The sequence below is a fragment of the Pelodiscus sinensis genome, unplaced genomic scaffold (genome assembly GCF_049634645.1).
Source record: "Pelodiscus sinensis isolate JC-2024 unplaced genomic scaffold, ASM4963464v1 ctg35, whole genome shotgun sequence".
Lineage (NCBI taxonomy): Eukaryota > Metazoa > Chordata > Testudines > Trionychidae > Pelodiscus > Pelodiscus sinensis.
The window spans coordinates 722,996-738,481 of NW_027465908.1; the positions used below are offsets into that span (position 1 = coordinate 722,996).

General features: G+C 53.2%; 1 long non-coding RNA gene across 4 annotated transcripts in view; it reads left to right on the forward strand.

Moving 5' to 3' along the window:
* Positions 1–15,486, forward strand: part of LOC142824449 (uncharacterized) — a 56,871-nt gene that overhangs the window by 17,134 nt on the left and 24,251 nt on the right. The window lies entirely within an intron of this gene.

The window sequence follows — 15,486 nt, forward strand, 5'->3', positions numbered from 1 at the left end:
GCTAAGCTCACACCAGCTTGGAGAAGAGGGCGGAGCATGGGAGAGGCCAAGGTTTGGCTCCAGAGAGGTTTAATCTGTTAGACCTGGCCGCTGCTCATGTTGGGTGCTAATGTTCAGAAGCTCCAAATCTTTCAGGACTCCACATCGCTAGCTGGGCGCTGATTGGTAAAGCAGAGATGCACTTTGTTAGGGGATGTACGTAAATGTGATTCACGTTTACACGCAGCTTGAAATGCTGTGGGCTTTCAAATCTGGCAGGAATCACACACCCGCAGGAGTGCACTCTTCAGGCTCCAAGCCACTTCCTCTGTGTTGGCAGCAACGGAGATTCTGCGGCGGTGGCCTGCACATGAGCTGTTTTCATGAGAGGGCCTGGTCCTCCGTCCCGTGCTGAGATCCTTCAGGGAGAGCTGGAAGAGGGGGGGAAAGGAACTCCCGATGAACCTGAAATTGACGTGAGAATTTCAGGTCTTTGGAGTCCTTTTCTGGAGCTGTAACTTCCTTAACCTAATCTAAAGCACCATCATACGGACAATAGGGGGCAAAATCCTCCAGTGGTGTCAATTGGCATAACCCCACTGACTTCTGCAGGGCAGTGCCCGTTGACACCAGTTGAAGATCAGGCTTGTAGTAGACCTTCCATCAGCGCGCTGTGTGTGAGTGTGTCAACGGGAACAATGCAGCTAAGGAGTTGTAATTTGCGCTGACCCTGTGAATGTAGGTGTATTCGCTTCGCCATGGAAGAATTCTCTTCATTCAAAGCTCTTTATACTCCCCTGAACCTGCTTTTGTGAGGGTCCCCGCCTCGAGGGCAGCTGCGGTCATTCTGTCTGGCTAAGCCGTGCAAGGTGTGGAATTTGCATGCCAGGAGGTGTAGTGTCAGGACTGAGCAAGCTTCCCCCAAAAGCTACAATCAGGTTTGACGTGTTCTTAGCTGTGATCAAGAAGATGTGGGACTTGTGATCCAGTAGTGGCTAGAGGCCCTAGTTGAAATTACAGGCCCCCTCCCTGTGCTCTCTGTACAGGCAAAAGGCAAGATTAGTGTGGCGCTTAGGAGCGTGTGCACCCAGCCCCATTGTGCTACGTTCTGTGCAAACTAGGGATATAAAATCCCATGTAACCCTTCCGCCGGGTAGGCCCGGCAGCAACCAGGGCCAGGTTCAATATCTAGGGCTCCATCTCTCTCAGAACCGGCTTGAGTCCCCACCCAGTAGCCTGGGAAATTCACACACCCCTGGGCGCCTCTGAGAGGCAATGCTTCCCCACAGAGTCTGAGTGTCGAAAAGAAACTTTTAATGAAAGAGAGAGAGAAGTCACATGGCATTATCTTGGGAAAATACCAAAACCAGACTTCGTAGCCCCCTTCCCCGCGAGTAACTGTCCCAGCTCAAAAGAATTGAGCAGTGTCTTTTGGCTCTCAGGCTCACCAGTCCAACAAGATAAGGGTTCTGTCCACTTATCCAAACGTTCTCCGTACCCCACGTCAAACGCCCCACTTACAGCTCTGTCCAGTCAGTGCAGACTCTGACACATCATCCTGATGACTCTACTCCTTGAGTCTGAGGCTATGCCACCTTTGTGCTGCTCCTACCGGCCGCCTGCTGGTCGTTCCCACCAGCCGCTCTGCTGGCCGCCTGCCGCCGCTCCTACCGGCCACCTGCTGGTTGTTCCCACCAGCCGCTCTGCTGGCCGCCTGCCGCCGCTCCTACCGGCTGCCCGCCGGTCGTTCCCGTTCCCACTGGTGTCATATTTTTCAGTTCCCACATTTAGGGGTAGCATGATTTGTGACTCCCCCAACAGCCCCAAATTAGTTACAATACACCACATTCCGTTCCAGCACTGATGCTCCATCAGCCCTCGCTGAATTGGATTTACATAGGCACACCTCGGATTCCTTCCCCCTCCTGGCATGAGCTGTATTTACATATCAACAGTTAACAGTTAATTATCTTGCAGAGCTAAACAATTGGAGTGAGCACACCCACCCCCTGGGCAGCTCTCTCCTTTTAGTTGGCTGATAGCAAGCCGTAATTCAGCCCCGGCTTACATCCGTGTAATGTGTTATCCAGTTAAACTATAGGTTTGACCGGTTAACCGCTCACTGTGCTGCAGTGGGTGGGCCCGACTGGACTGGAGCACTTCCTGCCTGCAGCGTGATGGGCCCAGCCAGGCATGGGCACCAATTAACTGGTTACCCCAGTAAGCATGGTAAGACTATGGGTCTTATCGGTCAACCCCTTACACCTCCAGTGCCAACACAGAACGGAAAGCCCCAAAGAGCTGACGGTCGGAAGATAAGGGACGGGCCGAGAGATGGGGACGGACCGATAGGGAAGCACCATGAGACAGAGGCACGACTGGTCAGCGTGAGCCGCTTGGTCTCTGCCCAGCAGCAGCCGAGCCGCTGTGAGCGGAGCAGCGCAGGACAAGATTGTGGCTGCGGACACGTGCGCTGCTGAGAGCTTGGACAGGAGGGTTAGAGGAAAGGTCATGCCTTCGCCATGCCATGCGAGTAGAATCTTGTTCATGGCTGAGCAGCTGGTCTGATGCAGAGAGGGATATAGATCCCAGGAGTAAAAATCTGGCCCTGTCGAAGGCAGGGACGAAATTCCCCTGGCTTTCAGTAGAGCTGTGACGGCCCCCAGCGTTTTGGGATGTCCTTTCCTGGCTCGGCAGCCCTTCTGTGGTGTGCGGCAAAGGCAGCGACTGCGAATGTGAGGTTGTGTTTGTCTCCCCACCCTCCCGCTATCTTGTCCGGCAAGACCATTTTGAACAGTTAACATGTGGCTATTACTAAGAGGACCTTCCCTAACCGCATAATCCAATACCGGACACCTTTTGTAGAGTGTCTTCCGTACAAACGGCATCCCAGAATGCATTGCAGGCGTACGGAGCACTGCAGTTGCACGGCAGCAGAATTAAAGCATTCAGTCAGCAGGGGAGGGGAGATGGTGGAGGGCAGGCAGGGGAGCAATGGGCTGCTTTAAGCTGTCCAGGAAATGCAACGGGGCAGCGATTGGAGGATGGTGCAGGCAGGGAGGGAGTAGTTCAGAGGAAGCTGCGAAGGAGAAGGCTCTTGAGATGCTGAGCGAGATGGAGACACAAGTAGATCCTTGGTGCGGGTGTGGGGGAAGGTGCCCGGTGTCTCTACACCAGGAAAATGGAACCATTTGCTATTGAACACGGACAGTTCAGAGTGTCCACATGAGCCCCGGTGAACTAGTTTAACCCCCCTTGCAGATACACCTGTGCTAGCGGTGCTCTAAGCCATTTCAGCTACAGAGTCCTCTGGCTGCTGCTCCTAACCCTCCCATCACTGCTCCCAGAAGTAGTGGATTCTGGGAAATTCCTCATGGGCCCCATGAAATACTAGAATATTAGGGATGGAAAACTGATGTTTTAGCAAGTCTGCACCCACAAAGTCGTGAAGCCAGTTAAGACTGAACTGGCTTCTAAAACAAGCCTCTTCTACACCGACCAGGGTTCAAAACACTTATAAAGCAGCTGTAGCATTTTTATATGTGGTTGTAACAGTTGTTGTTAGGAAATTAAACTGGTTCATAGACCAGTAGGTTTCTTCAATGCAGTGCAGGGTGATCGGGGTGGCTACGAGGGGTGTAAATGAGTAATTGACCATACGATTAACCGATAACCCTAGGCTTACTGGTTAATCCAGTTGACTGCTCTCCTTCCCCCCGCCCCCCTTGCTGCCTCTGATACAGAGGCAGCAAGGGGTGGGGGACAGCAGGAGCCGGTGCTGGGGAGAGCCGGCTTAAAAGCCGGTTCCCCCCAGTCCCGGCTCCGTGGTGCTTCCTGTCCCTCCCACCCCCACCGCTGCTGCCTCCATCAGAGGCAGCAGCAAGGGTGGGGTCAGGGGAGGATGCCGTGAAGCAGGTTTTGCTTGTTCCCTGTGAATAGAGGCTGGAGGAGCCTCTGCCCCACAGGGTGCTGGGACCCCCCACGGACAGGGGCTGCTGCCGGACCAGCCTCCATCCATGGCTCCCGTCGCAGATGGGCTCTAATAAAGAGGCAGCAGTGCGGGGTGGCTGGGGGCTCCCAGGGTGTGGGGCCAGAGAGCACTGACTGTCGGCCTCACCCCCAGGGACTATAGAATAATCCGAGTGATGGAGAAGAATTCGTGCAGTTACTCGACTAGTCTGTTCCCCGATAGCTAACGTCCCTTGTGGCTAACTGTCCCTTTAAGAGACTCTAACTTTGACAAATGCAAAGAAATCCATTAGGTGCTGCCTCATAATTTCTGATTTCAGTTTCTGGCCTTGTTCAGTCTTATTGCTCCTGATACAATAATCATTTTCTCCTCAGTCGCCACTGCTTTGGAGAGGCTGCGTGGTAATTTCATGCTTTTCTTTAAACAAAGTGGTCACCGATTAAGGAGGAGAAAAGAAAGATTTTTTTAGCCCTGCTATCTGCCGCTGACATTTTTCCGTCCCTTTGCAGAGATGCGGGGGAGAATTTTTTCCTCCTGCTGAATTCAGATTCTCTCCAGACATCTGTCCCTCTGTCCCTTGCCCTGGGCTGTGGGGGAGCTTGCAGATGAGATAGTAAAGTGGTTTGACTTGACTGCAGCCCACCTGAACAGCCGAGTAGATAAACAATGATGCCGAGTTCTCGCTGTGCTTTACAATGAATGATAAGTAGAATTATCCTCCGGGAGAAATGGAAGCGATTTGTCCAAAGCTAATGGGAACAGGACGGAGGCATCCTCTATCCAAATCCAAAGCGGTAGCTACTGGATCCCGGAGATTGTCTGCGCAGCGTATGCCTGCACCCTGGTTTAATGCTAGGAAGGTTGAAAGCAAGACCGAGTGTCCCTTGACTTTCTGCTCAGCGAGTCAGGCTATGTCTACGCTACAGAGTTTTTTCGGAAAAACTGCCATTTTTCCAAAAACACTTCACTTACATCCACACTGCAATCGCGTTCTTTCAAAAAAAATGAAAAGAACGGAGCGGTTTTTCCGACATTGGTAACCCTCTTTCTACGAGGAAGAAGCCTTTTTCCAAACGAGCTCTTTCGGGAAAAGGCGTGTGTGGACGGGGAAGAGGGAGTTCTTTCGAAAGACGAGGAAAGAGGAAAAAGCACAGGTGCCTTGGTGGCCACTCCATCTATAGTAATCACAGCTCACGTGTGAGATGGTGTCCATTCAGTGTGGCTGCTCTCTTTTGAAAAAGCAGATGGCGTTTTCGATGCGGTGTGGCAGTGTGGATGCTCTTTCGGAAGACGTTTTTTCAGAAGATCTCTTCCGGAAAAGCTTCTTCCAAAAGAAGCCTGCAGTCTGGACGTAGTCCTGTAATGATGCTGTCCAAGAAGGGGTGTACCAACATGGGGAAAGGAGACGGGCCTATTTGGGGCGTCCCAGAAGAAGGTGTGACAATAGGCTGCCTGAACAAGCAGTTCTTTGGCATTCCCGAAACAAGGGGGAGGCAGAGCTAGTGGCATGCTCTGGAGCACAAAAATGACTGCAGCAGCATTACTGGATCTGCATATAAAAGACCTGAAGGCATGAGCCTTATGTCCTTTGGCTCCTGCCTTCTGCATCCGTCGGTGCAATAGGGCGTGATACCCGGCCTCTCATTCAAACAGTTGCCGACAATCCCTCCTGCCCTGTGCCACCCTTGAAGGGAACCCAGTGGGATTCGGTGGACTTGGCTCTGGAGTCGAAAAAGCACAGGTGGTTTGCTTTCCGAATCCCAATGGGAGCACATGTCTATTTTATACATAAACAAATGAGCATTCCCCTACTGAATCATCAGCCACACTGAGCACCGGAATGTGATACTGACCTAACACTGTGGGCCAGTTAGGGACAGAGCCCGAAACGATAATTCACCAATCCAGCGCGAGGAGGGAACCTGTTTTGCCTTGTGCTGTTCAAGGCAGGGTGTCCCCTCTGGCTCTCCGCCTGTGCGGTGCAAGGGTGTCTCCCCCGGGGACGTGGAGATGGTCAAAGCCGACAGCGGAGAACCAAAACCCGGCTTCCTTCCAACTGCGCCACGCCCCGAGCAGGGCCGTTCTCCAACGATCCCAGACACCTCGGATCGGACCGGTAGAATCTTTTAGCAGCGCTTTAGACCCTAAGCCTGAGGGTATGCACAGTACAGCAGCTGTTCCCAGTCTCTGCCTCTGCTCCCCTCCCCTCCTGGCTCTTTGTCCCTATCTTTCCCTTCCGAGAGCTCGTTTGCTGTGGGAACGATCGGTACCCAGTGATCAGGGAACTGTTCATGGGAGGACGGGGCTCTTCGGGGTACAGTGGTGCTGGAGAGAGACCTTGCCTCGTTGCTTCCTGCTCTGAAGGTGGAGGAGGGGGACTCCCAGGCAGGAGGGTGTCTGTGTGTGTGTGATGTCACTTGTACGTCATGGGGCCGAAAGCCGGAATGGCGGGTCGGTACGTGGGCGTTGCTGTTAAAAGAGATCCGGTCCCTGTGGGAGCCTGGATGGGCCCAGGGTATTAGCCCTTCTGTGAAACAAGATCCAGAGAAGATAGAAAGCCCTGATTTGGGAATCACAAGGTCCCCCCCGCAGCATGGGCGGTTCGTGCTGGTGAATGGGAGGAGGGAATGTGCCTCCCAAATTTGGCAGCCTCCGGTGAACGCTCAGGGATAGGGACAAGCGCGTCGCTTCCCCCGTGCTCTTTGTTGGCCTTCTATATTCCAGGGCACGCGCCCCGGCTGCTGGGAAGGTGTCATCACTTGCTCTCTGATACACTAAGCGCCAGCTGCCACTCAAGTCAACATGAGTCTTTCCACTGATGTTAATGTGAGTTAGATCAGCCCCCCAGGGCAACTAGAGAGGCTGGTAGGTTTGGCCCCGCAGGCTCTCAACCCTTCCCCAATAGATGCATCTTAAAGAGACACTACGGGGTTAAACAACATACAGAGGGAAATCCCTTTGCATAGTAGAGATGCTACTGTAATGACAACAGTGCCTAGTTCTTATACAGTTTGCATTTGTAGATTGCAAAGCATTTCACAAAGGAGATGAGTAGCAGGATCCCCATGTCACAGGTGGAGAAACTGAGGCACTGGAAGGTGAAGGCACTGGTCTAAGGTTACCTGCCAGGTGCAGGTCTCCTGAGTCCCAGTCCAATGCTGTACTCACAGACCAATTCGATCAGTGGGTTTCATTTTCATATCTTGTGAGACGAGGGACACCAGACAGCCACCTCCCCCAAGAGTGCAGTTCGGACTCTGTCACTAACTGGCCAACAGTTTTAGGTCAGTGTCACATTCCGGTGCTCAGCGTGGCCGATGCTTTCAGTAGGGGAATGCTCATTTGTTTATGTATAAAATAGATATGTGCTCCCATTGGGATTCGGAAAGCAAACCAGAGACACATTACAATTGGTTTTAGGGTTTGTGAAAAAAAAGGATGGAGTCAAATTTGACCTGAACTGTGTCACTTTAAGAAAGAAATCTTCCTGTACAAAACTGTGGCTAGTGCGCGTACAGTCTTGTTATTTATTTGTATTATAGTAGCCCCCACTAAAATTGGGGCCCCATTGTGCTAGGTGCTGTGCAAATACATAGTGGGAGGTAGTCCCTTCCCCTAAAAAGATTGCAGTATAAACAAAGGACTGGGAAACTGAGGCACAGTGCGGTGATGTGGTTTGTCCACAGTCACAAAGCAGGCCAGTGGCAGAGCTGAGAATAAAACTGTGATCGCTTAGCTCCAAGTCTTGGGTTTCTCCTTCAGGATGACTTCCATTGAATGACATTAAGTTCCTGTGACAGTCACGTCTGCTTCCTGCAGATCAGGTGGAACGCCAAGGCTTCATGCTTGTACCAGGGCAAAAGGCCTGTAGTTCATCTCGGGTGCCTTACAAGTGCCGTGGTGTGATGGAGGAGGGAATCAGCTCCTAGGTAGGTAGGGAGGTTGGGAGGGTGGGGGTGTGTGTGTGTGTGTGTGTGTGTGTGTGTGTGTGTGTGTGTGTGTGTGTGTGTGTGTGTGTGTGTGTGTGTGTGTGTGTGTGTAACGCCCTGGTCCGTCCCTTCTTCTCTAGGCTTGTGAGAAGAAAACCAAGTGAAACTTATGATCAATTGGGTTCATGCTGAGGCTGGAGAGATAAGCCTGGATGGATGGTGCAGCTGTAGGCAACTCTGGATACTTCCAAGGTTACAGACTTCCTTAAAGAAGAAATGACGGGAGGTACTGTTGGTTTGGATGGATCACAAGAACCACTACTCGGACGATGTGCCGCGTTCTTTTCCTTTGTTCTGCCCGATGGAATAGCAGGTGAGGGGAGTCTAGAAAAACAGGCATCCCTCCGAAATGCTGAGCGGAGGTTAGCCGGCATTCTCGTTAAAGGCCTGGAGCTGACAGGAACTGCGGGGAGCTTTGAAAATCAAGCCCTGAACTATCAAAGACCAGATCCTCCAGTCCTGGGGCGAGGCAGCCTCTGCTGAAAGCAGTGGAAGCTTTGCTAGCGGAAGGGCTGCCAGGTTGGGTCTCAGCTGGCTGTTACAAAAGGAGAGCGAGCCGCTCCCCCTCCAAAAAAATTGGGACTGTGTAGAAATTAACATGCACAAGGAATTGGCAGGAGTTGGAGAGTTAGAAGGAGGAAGGGAGCAGGCAGAGGGTGAGGGAGGATCACAGCTGTAGAAACACTTCTGCTGCTCTGGAGCTGTAGAAGAAACAGCTTTTACAAAGCGTATGTGTCAAGGTCTAAACTGACAGAAGAAAAACAACCCTTTAATTCTATTAACAATCCGAGCCAGCCTTTCTGTAGCAACTCTAAACCCCACACCATTTGCAAGAGGGTTAGACACCTGATAGCTTCTCTCCCACTCTTATTTCTGCCTGGCTTTCTTTCCTTTCGCGGAGTCGTTCGCAGGGTCTCTCGTTTCTCAGGAGCAGGGCTGTCCTTAGGATTTATGGCACGCCGTGCTATTAAACGGCTGCCCGACAACTGCCCGACAGACGGACAGAATGAGGATTTTGTCGAGATGTGATTTTTATAAGCTTCACAAACACACCCGTGAAATATTTTTAGAACCGATTTGAAGCGAAGGTCCTGTCGACTCACACGGTAAATTCAGACACGGACAGTTTGTACTTGGGGTTGGCCAAGTGGTTCCTTCCCACCGGAATGGCTCGTTCACGGGTTGCATGTTCCGCTCGTAGATCCGTCTGGCGTTTTCACCGTGGCGTTCAATAGCTTCTCTTGGAGGAAGCAGAGTCACAGAACAGGGATAGGGACTAGTCGACGTATCGGGTGGTGGAGTAGTGATTCGATGAGTCGCCTCTCCGCCCTTGCTGCCTCTATCAGAGAGACGCGGCGGGGGGGAGGTGGGCAGGATTTGGTGCTGGGGGAAGCTGGCTTATAAGCCTCTTCCTCCCAGCACTGTCTCCATGGGGGGCAGGTGGCAGCAGGGAAATGGCTCGAGGAGGGATTGAAACGGTTCCGCTCGCGCTGGTCCCGACTGCTGCTCCTCCCCCTTTGAAATGTACCAGAGCTGCTCGTGGCTCCTGTACATTTCAAATGGAGAGGCCCAGCGGGTTCCCGCTTCCAGGCAGCATGATAGCGAGCGCCCCCCCTTTATCGACTAATCGATTAGCTGATTAATCGAAATTTAACATCCCTAGATGAGGCAGGTGGGTGGGCATTAGGACCCAATTTTTCAGGCGCCCTCTGCAGCTCTGTATTCTGCATGTGGGTAAGGATGGTTCTCCTTGGGAGGGTTTCGGCTCATTCCCAGCCACTGCTCGCTGTGTCTGGCAGTGGCCAGTGTCCGTTGCTTCACAAGAAGGCAAATCAGAGCCTGCCACGATGTGTTGTTTAACGCCATCCTGAGCCAAAGCTGCCCCCCAGCCCAGCTCCTCAGTCATGAGGGCTGATTGCCCTTATTGTCTTGTGTTAGTCACAAGGCAGCAGGTTTGCTCAAGGCTCAATTATCTGTTAAATAGGGAAAGAGCGATCAGGTAGAAACAGCCTTATGGGGGCCCCCTCCCGCCATCGGCCCCGACACCAACCTCCGGTCACTCAGCTTGCTCATAAGCAGGCAGGAATAAGAGTCTGATGAAACGGGCTTCAGCTTTGATGTTCATGACCGTACCACTTAGCGGTAGAGATTGAATGCAGAGTTAATTAGACAATGATTGCATGTTAATGAAATGGCCATTGATTGGTGAAGGAAGGCGGGGGAGGGGAAAACAAGCCCTTGACTGAAGTTCGGTAACGAGACGAGAGATTCACTTAGTTTTAAACCGAGCCAGCGACGGGCTTGGCGCAGCAACAAGGAGCTATGTCAAGTCAACAAAGGACGAGGGTGCTTTTCTAAGGAGCCCTGTTCACTATGCACTGGCTGCTTTGGTCCCCTAGATTCGCTTTGTGAAACTGTCATCACACGGCCTCAGATCAGGCCCCATCGCCATTCAGAGCACCTACGCAAACGCTCTTATGTCTGTTTTTGAAGGTCCCTTTGTCGCTGCGGAGTGAGACTCCGGGGGGACGGAGCGTGGCACAGCCCCTCCTCTGGGAAATTCAAAGCACATCCTGTAGGCATGAAATACATCGTGGATTGCTCTGCAGTGCCGGCTTAAAGGGTTTGCTAAAAGATGGCTTTAGCAAGGCGGGAGGAACTGGGGGTGGTGGATTGACAGCCCCAGAGGACTGGCGTCCAGGGTTTATCCAGCAAAAAGGTACACAGGGAGTTAGCATGAGGGCAAGCCTCTAACACCCCCGGGTGCCATGACTGGTCTGCATGACAGGAAAGAGAATTTGGTCTGTGTCAGCGCTCCCTGTAAGCTGAGCGGCTGCTCAGAGGAGTCGCCCAGCTGATTAGTAGACCGCCCACAGCTCGGTTCTTTGTTTCAACGGGTGGTGCACATTTGGACATGCCTCGTGCACATAACAAAATGCATTCTGCACAGGGGATGGAAGAAACTCGTGCATGAATGGGAAAGATTAGAGGGACCACTGCTCTCTGCATCTCTCTATTCTTGGCCTCTTTGTTGAGACCGCCAATAAGGGTGCCTGGATGTGAGACCAAAGGAACCGGAGGCCAGTTGGCAGAAGCACAGAGGTACATAAGGGACACAGACATCCCCTGGCCTGGCACCTTCATGCCAGCCCACCAGAGAACGTCATGGGAGGTCCCTAGTGAAAGTCACGCTAGTCATCATAATGACGGTGCAGCATATGCATGGCAGGCGCATGAAGAGCTACGTATATAGACGAACAATGGGGGGTTCTCTAGGACTCTGAGTTAAGACAAGTCAGCACAAGGTGCCCCGGCAGCTGTCGTGCAGCAAGCAAGAGGCTGGGCACACGTGGGTTGGGTATTGAACGGTTCCTAATGGACGCCCATGTACCGTCTGAACAAAATGTGAATGATTCAGTGGTGGAGCCCGGAGGGGACAACAGCAGCTCCTGAGCCTGAGAGAAGATCGACCTTCTGGAATTCTCGTGGGGCGGGGGGGGACTCACCAGTTACCCCTTCAGTGCGGGAGGACAAGCTGCCAACGGGTTGCCCTCCTGAGAAGGGATCTCCGTCCAACTGGTGGGAAATGCCACGGAAAGGACTTGGGGTTGGCTGCCCCGCAGGAGACAGGAGCCTGGCTCGTGATTCTCTCTAGAGAACACGGTATGGTTTTGTTTCAAGCGTAACCATTTGTTCCCAATATTCTCACCCCCTGCGGCTTGAATCCTTGTTCAGAGTCAATATCGTCTTGTTTTCTAGGGATGCGAATGGTTGTCTGGTTGCCCGGTAAGTGTCACCCTTACCAGGTAATACTTACGGGTTCTGGTTAACTGGTGGGAGCTGGAGGAGCCCCCCTTAACCAGTTAGACATTAGGGTTAGACTGCGGGCTGGTGTGTGCATATCGCTAGCCTGGGGAGAGAGCAAAGCCTGCGGAGTGCTTGGATTGCCGAGGGCTGGTGGTTTCAGGGAGCTGCTCCACACCCGGCACACATGAGACTTCCTCCCACTAAGGCCAGGTGGTGGCGAGGTTCCTCCCAACCCTGGGAGGTCACAGGGCTTAGCGAAAAGCAGCCGCTGCTGGGTGTTGGCCTGCGATGGGTTCTGTGCTGGGAAGTCATGGAGGGTTTTGTCCCTGTTGACGTGGTTGTTGCCTCGACGGTGGCCTGGGAAGGTGCCGTGTCCTGCTGCCACGGGCGTGTAGCAGTGGTGCCGCTACAGAGCAGTGCAGACCGTTGGGTGGGGTTCTGTGGGGACCAGGCCATCCCAGACAGGTGGGACATGGTCCAGCCTCTGGCTCTTCTGTGCCGCACCAGCTTCTGTCATGAGCATGGAAGGGCAGACTGGGCCGTGCCTCTCCGCCGAGTGACACGTGTATGTGGAAAAGGAGCTCCCGGCGGGTAAATACCCATCCCCGGGAGATTGGAAAACCCCAGCCTGGGAAGCTGAGGGGTAAAACTGACAGAGCGGGCAGGAGAGGGGAAACTGCCATGAGCAAATTTGCCTCGGAGTTTGGAGGAAGAGGAGAGGGAGGTAGATCTGGGAGGCCAGTGTTGCTGAGTGGGAGCTGGAGAGAAGGAGGTTTCTGCAGGCATGAGCGTGCTATGGGAGGGTAGGATGCTGCATCGGCCGCAGCTGATCCTCTGTGTATCCCAGACTTTGGTTTCCCAGGATCTGTGGCTGCCCTTTCAAGCGAACCTTGCCGTGAATTTCTGAGCCAGGGAGATGACCCCCCCCCCCCGCCCTTGTTCCAGACAGCAGGCGGAGGGGCCTTCCACGGAGCAGACAGCCCCGGTCACCAGACAGATATATTGACCTGTTAGTATTTAACGTGGTTTAACCAGGTAGAGATAAACGAAAGCTTTCAGGGGCTGAACTATCACACAGATCACAATTAAGGTGGCACATGTGTTCGCAGGACGTAAAATCAATAGGCCCAGACAGGAGGGTTTAGTCTCTATTTAAACTTGAGGCGAGAAGTCCATTTTCCCGCAGCCGCGGCTGGGCCTGCGCCATCCAGGAGGCTGTCTGTTCACTGTGGGCAAAGCCCTTTATTACCTCCCCGAATGATTTTTCTGCTAAGCTTTTGTCTTCATCATAACAGAAGGAGCCACGCTGGTTGCCACGGCGCTGGTTGCCGAGAGGCCGGCTGGAACGCCACGCTCGCTGGGTGCCCACCGGCCCTTTGTGGCTTTCCAGCTCCCAGCTCAGACTGGCTCCGGGCAGCACTTCCCTGTTGCCTTGTGTCTCTAGGGTGACACAGAGCCCAGGGGTGGACTGTCCGTGTCCAGCTGCTCAACAGAGCAGGTCTGGGTCCTTCAGGTCCCCCGGGACAGTGTGAGCATCTGTCCTGTGGGATTTTGGCCTGGCCCATGGGGAGAGACAGAGCATAGTGGCAAAATGACATAAGGGCACGAGGCGGGGATGGGGGGGATGCTGCATTCAGGGTGCTTGGGGCCCCTAGCAAAGGCTGTGAGTTCCCTCTCCCCAGGCTTAGACCTGTTACCAGAAAGAGTCACCAGTTGCCATGCCAAGACAGACCCAGAGCCTCTATATGTGACCCTACGTTCAGCTCTGTCTTGATGGAGAATCAGCTGCCTGCCCCGACCTCTCTCCGTGCCAGCAAAGCGAGTTCTGTAGGGAGCTTAGGACAGAGCCTGGCAGAGAGCAAGAGGTGTCCAGAAAGCAGGTGAGGGAGCCGATCATTCCCCGTCGTGAAGCAGGGTCTGTGCTAGAAGGTAAATTGTAATAAATTATGCTGTGTCCCTGGTTATTCCCATCTCGCCCTATGATTAATGGGTTGACCCTCCTATCAGGCGGTGGAAATGTCACAGCCCATCTGGTGGGCTGTCACAGCTGTGCCTTTCTCTCCTCCGGATCAGCTGCTGCTGCATGCCTGTCTATCGAGGGGAAGCAACCTGCAACCTCGTAGGATGCTAGGCTCTCCAGACCACCGCAGTGCTAGCTTGGATGGGGGGAGGAAGGCCTGGGGGGGTCTGAGTGGGCAGCGGTAGAAGCTGCGGGGAGAGCGCTGTGTGAGAGCCACCCGTTTACAGGACAGACGGACGCATGAGCAGGGCATTTGGAGCAAAGGAGATGCCAAGGCCCTAAACACAGGGCATGTGGGCTGTTTGGAAAGGGTTTTAGTGACGTGCTGGGAGCAAGGGGGCTGGGAGTCTGGAGATCACAGTTGTGGGCCAGAAGCCTCCGCTGATGGGCTGGGGTGAGCCCTCGAATCTGTGTTGGACCCAATGCAGCGAAGTACCTGCTGCTGAGCTCCCTGGGAATTGTGTTCATCTCAGCAGTGGGTGGGTCTTCTGGCCTGGATCTTCACAGGTATGTAAGCACCCAACGTCCATTGATTTCAGTTGGGGTTAGGTGGCAAAACACCTCGGCCTCTCTGCCTGTTAGATTCCTTTAGGGATGGCCACTTTTGACCGTCTCCCATGACTTTCAAGTGCAACAGCACTGGATTGGCTAATGAACGAGGGAAACTAGCTGGAAAGAGAAAGGGAAATCAACAGCAAATCGCAGGGGAATCTGGCCAGCTTCCCTGCCCAAGCTGGCCGAAACAAAAAGCAGCATTGAAATGCCATGGTCTCCCACCTCTCTTTGCTTTAACAAGCAGCACACACCGACCTTGCTTTGCAGTGGCCACCGTCCAAAAGCCTGCTAGGTACGTTCCCATGCAGTAATGTCTGAGGGGGAGCTGAACGTCTCTAAGCTTAGCCAAGGGAAATACCTGCCGGATTTGAGAGGCTGCAACACGAGAGCTGTTGTTGTAGGCGAAGCAGTTTTTTCTCTCATCACTTACATATCCGTGAAGCTGGTTTGAGGGTCATTCGTTTTCCATTTTTGGTTGGCTCAGTTTGTCTTTACCTCAGCCTGATGTAGGCTAGTGGGGCTCCTGGAAAAGGAATGTAACGCTCTTCGTTAATGTGAGCTTCCCTAGGGAGACCTGGCTTGTGTGCTGGGGTAATAAGTACTGAACAGTTCCCCTCTGAAGGGGCCTGTGTTCAAGAGACTGGGGTTTTGGGGGTCCCACTTGAGACACCTTGCCTGGGACCTGTTTGAACCTCCACCCCATGAAAATGAGGCGTCTTGCCAAGGGAATCCAATATCACTAGTTGCTGCTGGAAGTGTAGGCAGAAGCCTTCTGTTAATGGTCAGCTTTTGGCTTGAGATGCCACCACTCTTAACAGTGTCAGGTCAACTGGGTACCTTTGCCTCAGAAACGCTGGTAGGCGAGGGCCTGGCATACTGTACTCAGGGTTAGGTGACTCTTGCTGGTTAGAGGTGGGAGTGGGGGTTTCTGTGTCAGGACGCGTGTGGAGAAAGGGAACATTTTTCCCAAAGGGGATGTTGGGCGAATATATTCGCAGCACAGCTCCTGGCCAGACGGAGCACTCTGCAGGAGTTGGAACGCCAACGCTGGCTGTTACTGGGATGAAAGCCCTGTCACAAAATGGACTCCTGTTGCCTTTTTCAGGTCTCTAATTTTGGCAGCTCCTCCGGTTCTTGCTTCTGCAGAACTTGCTTTGCAAGGAAAA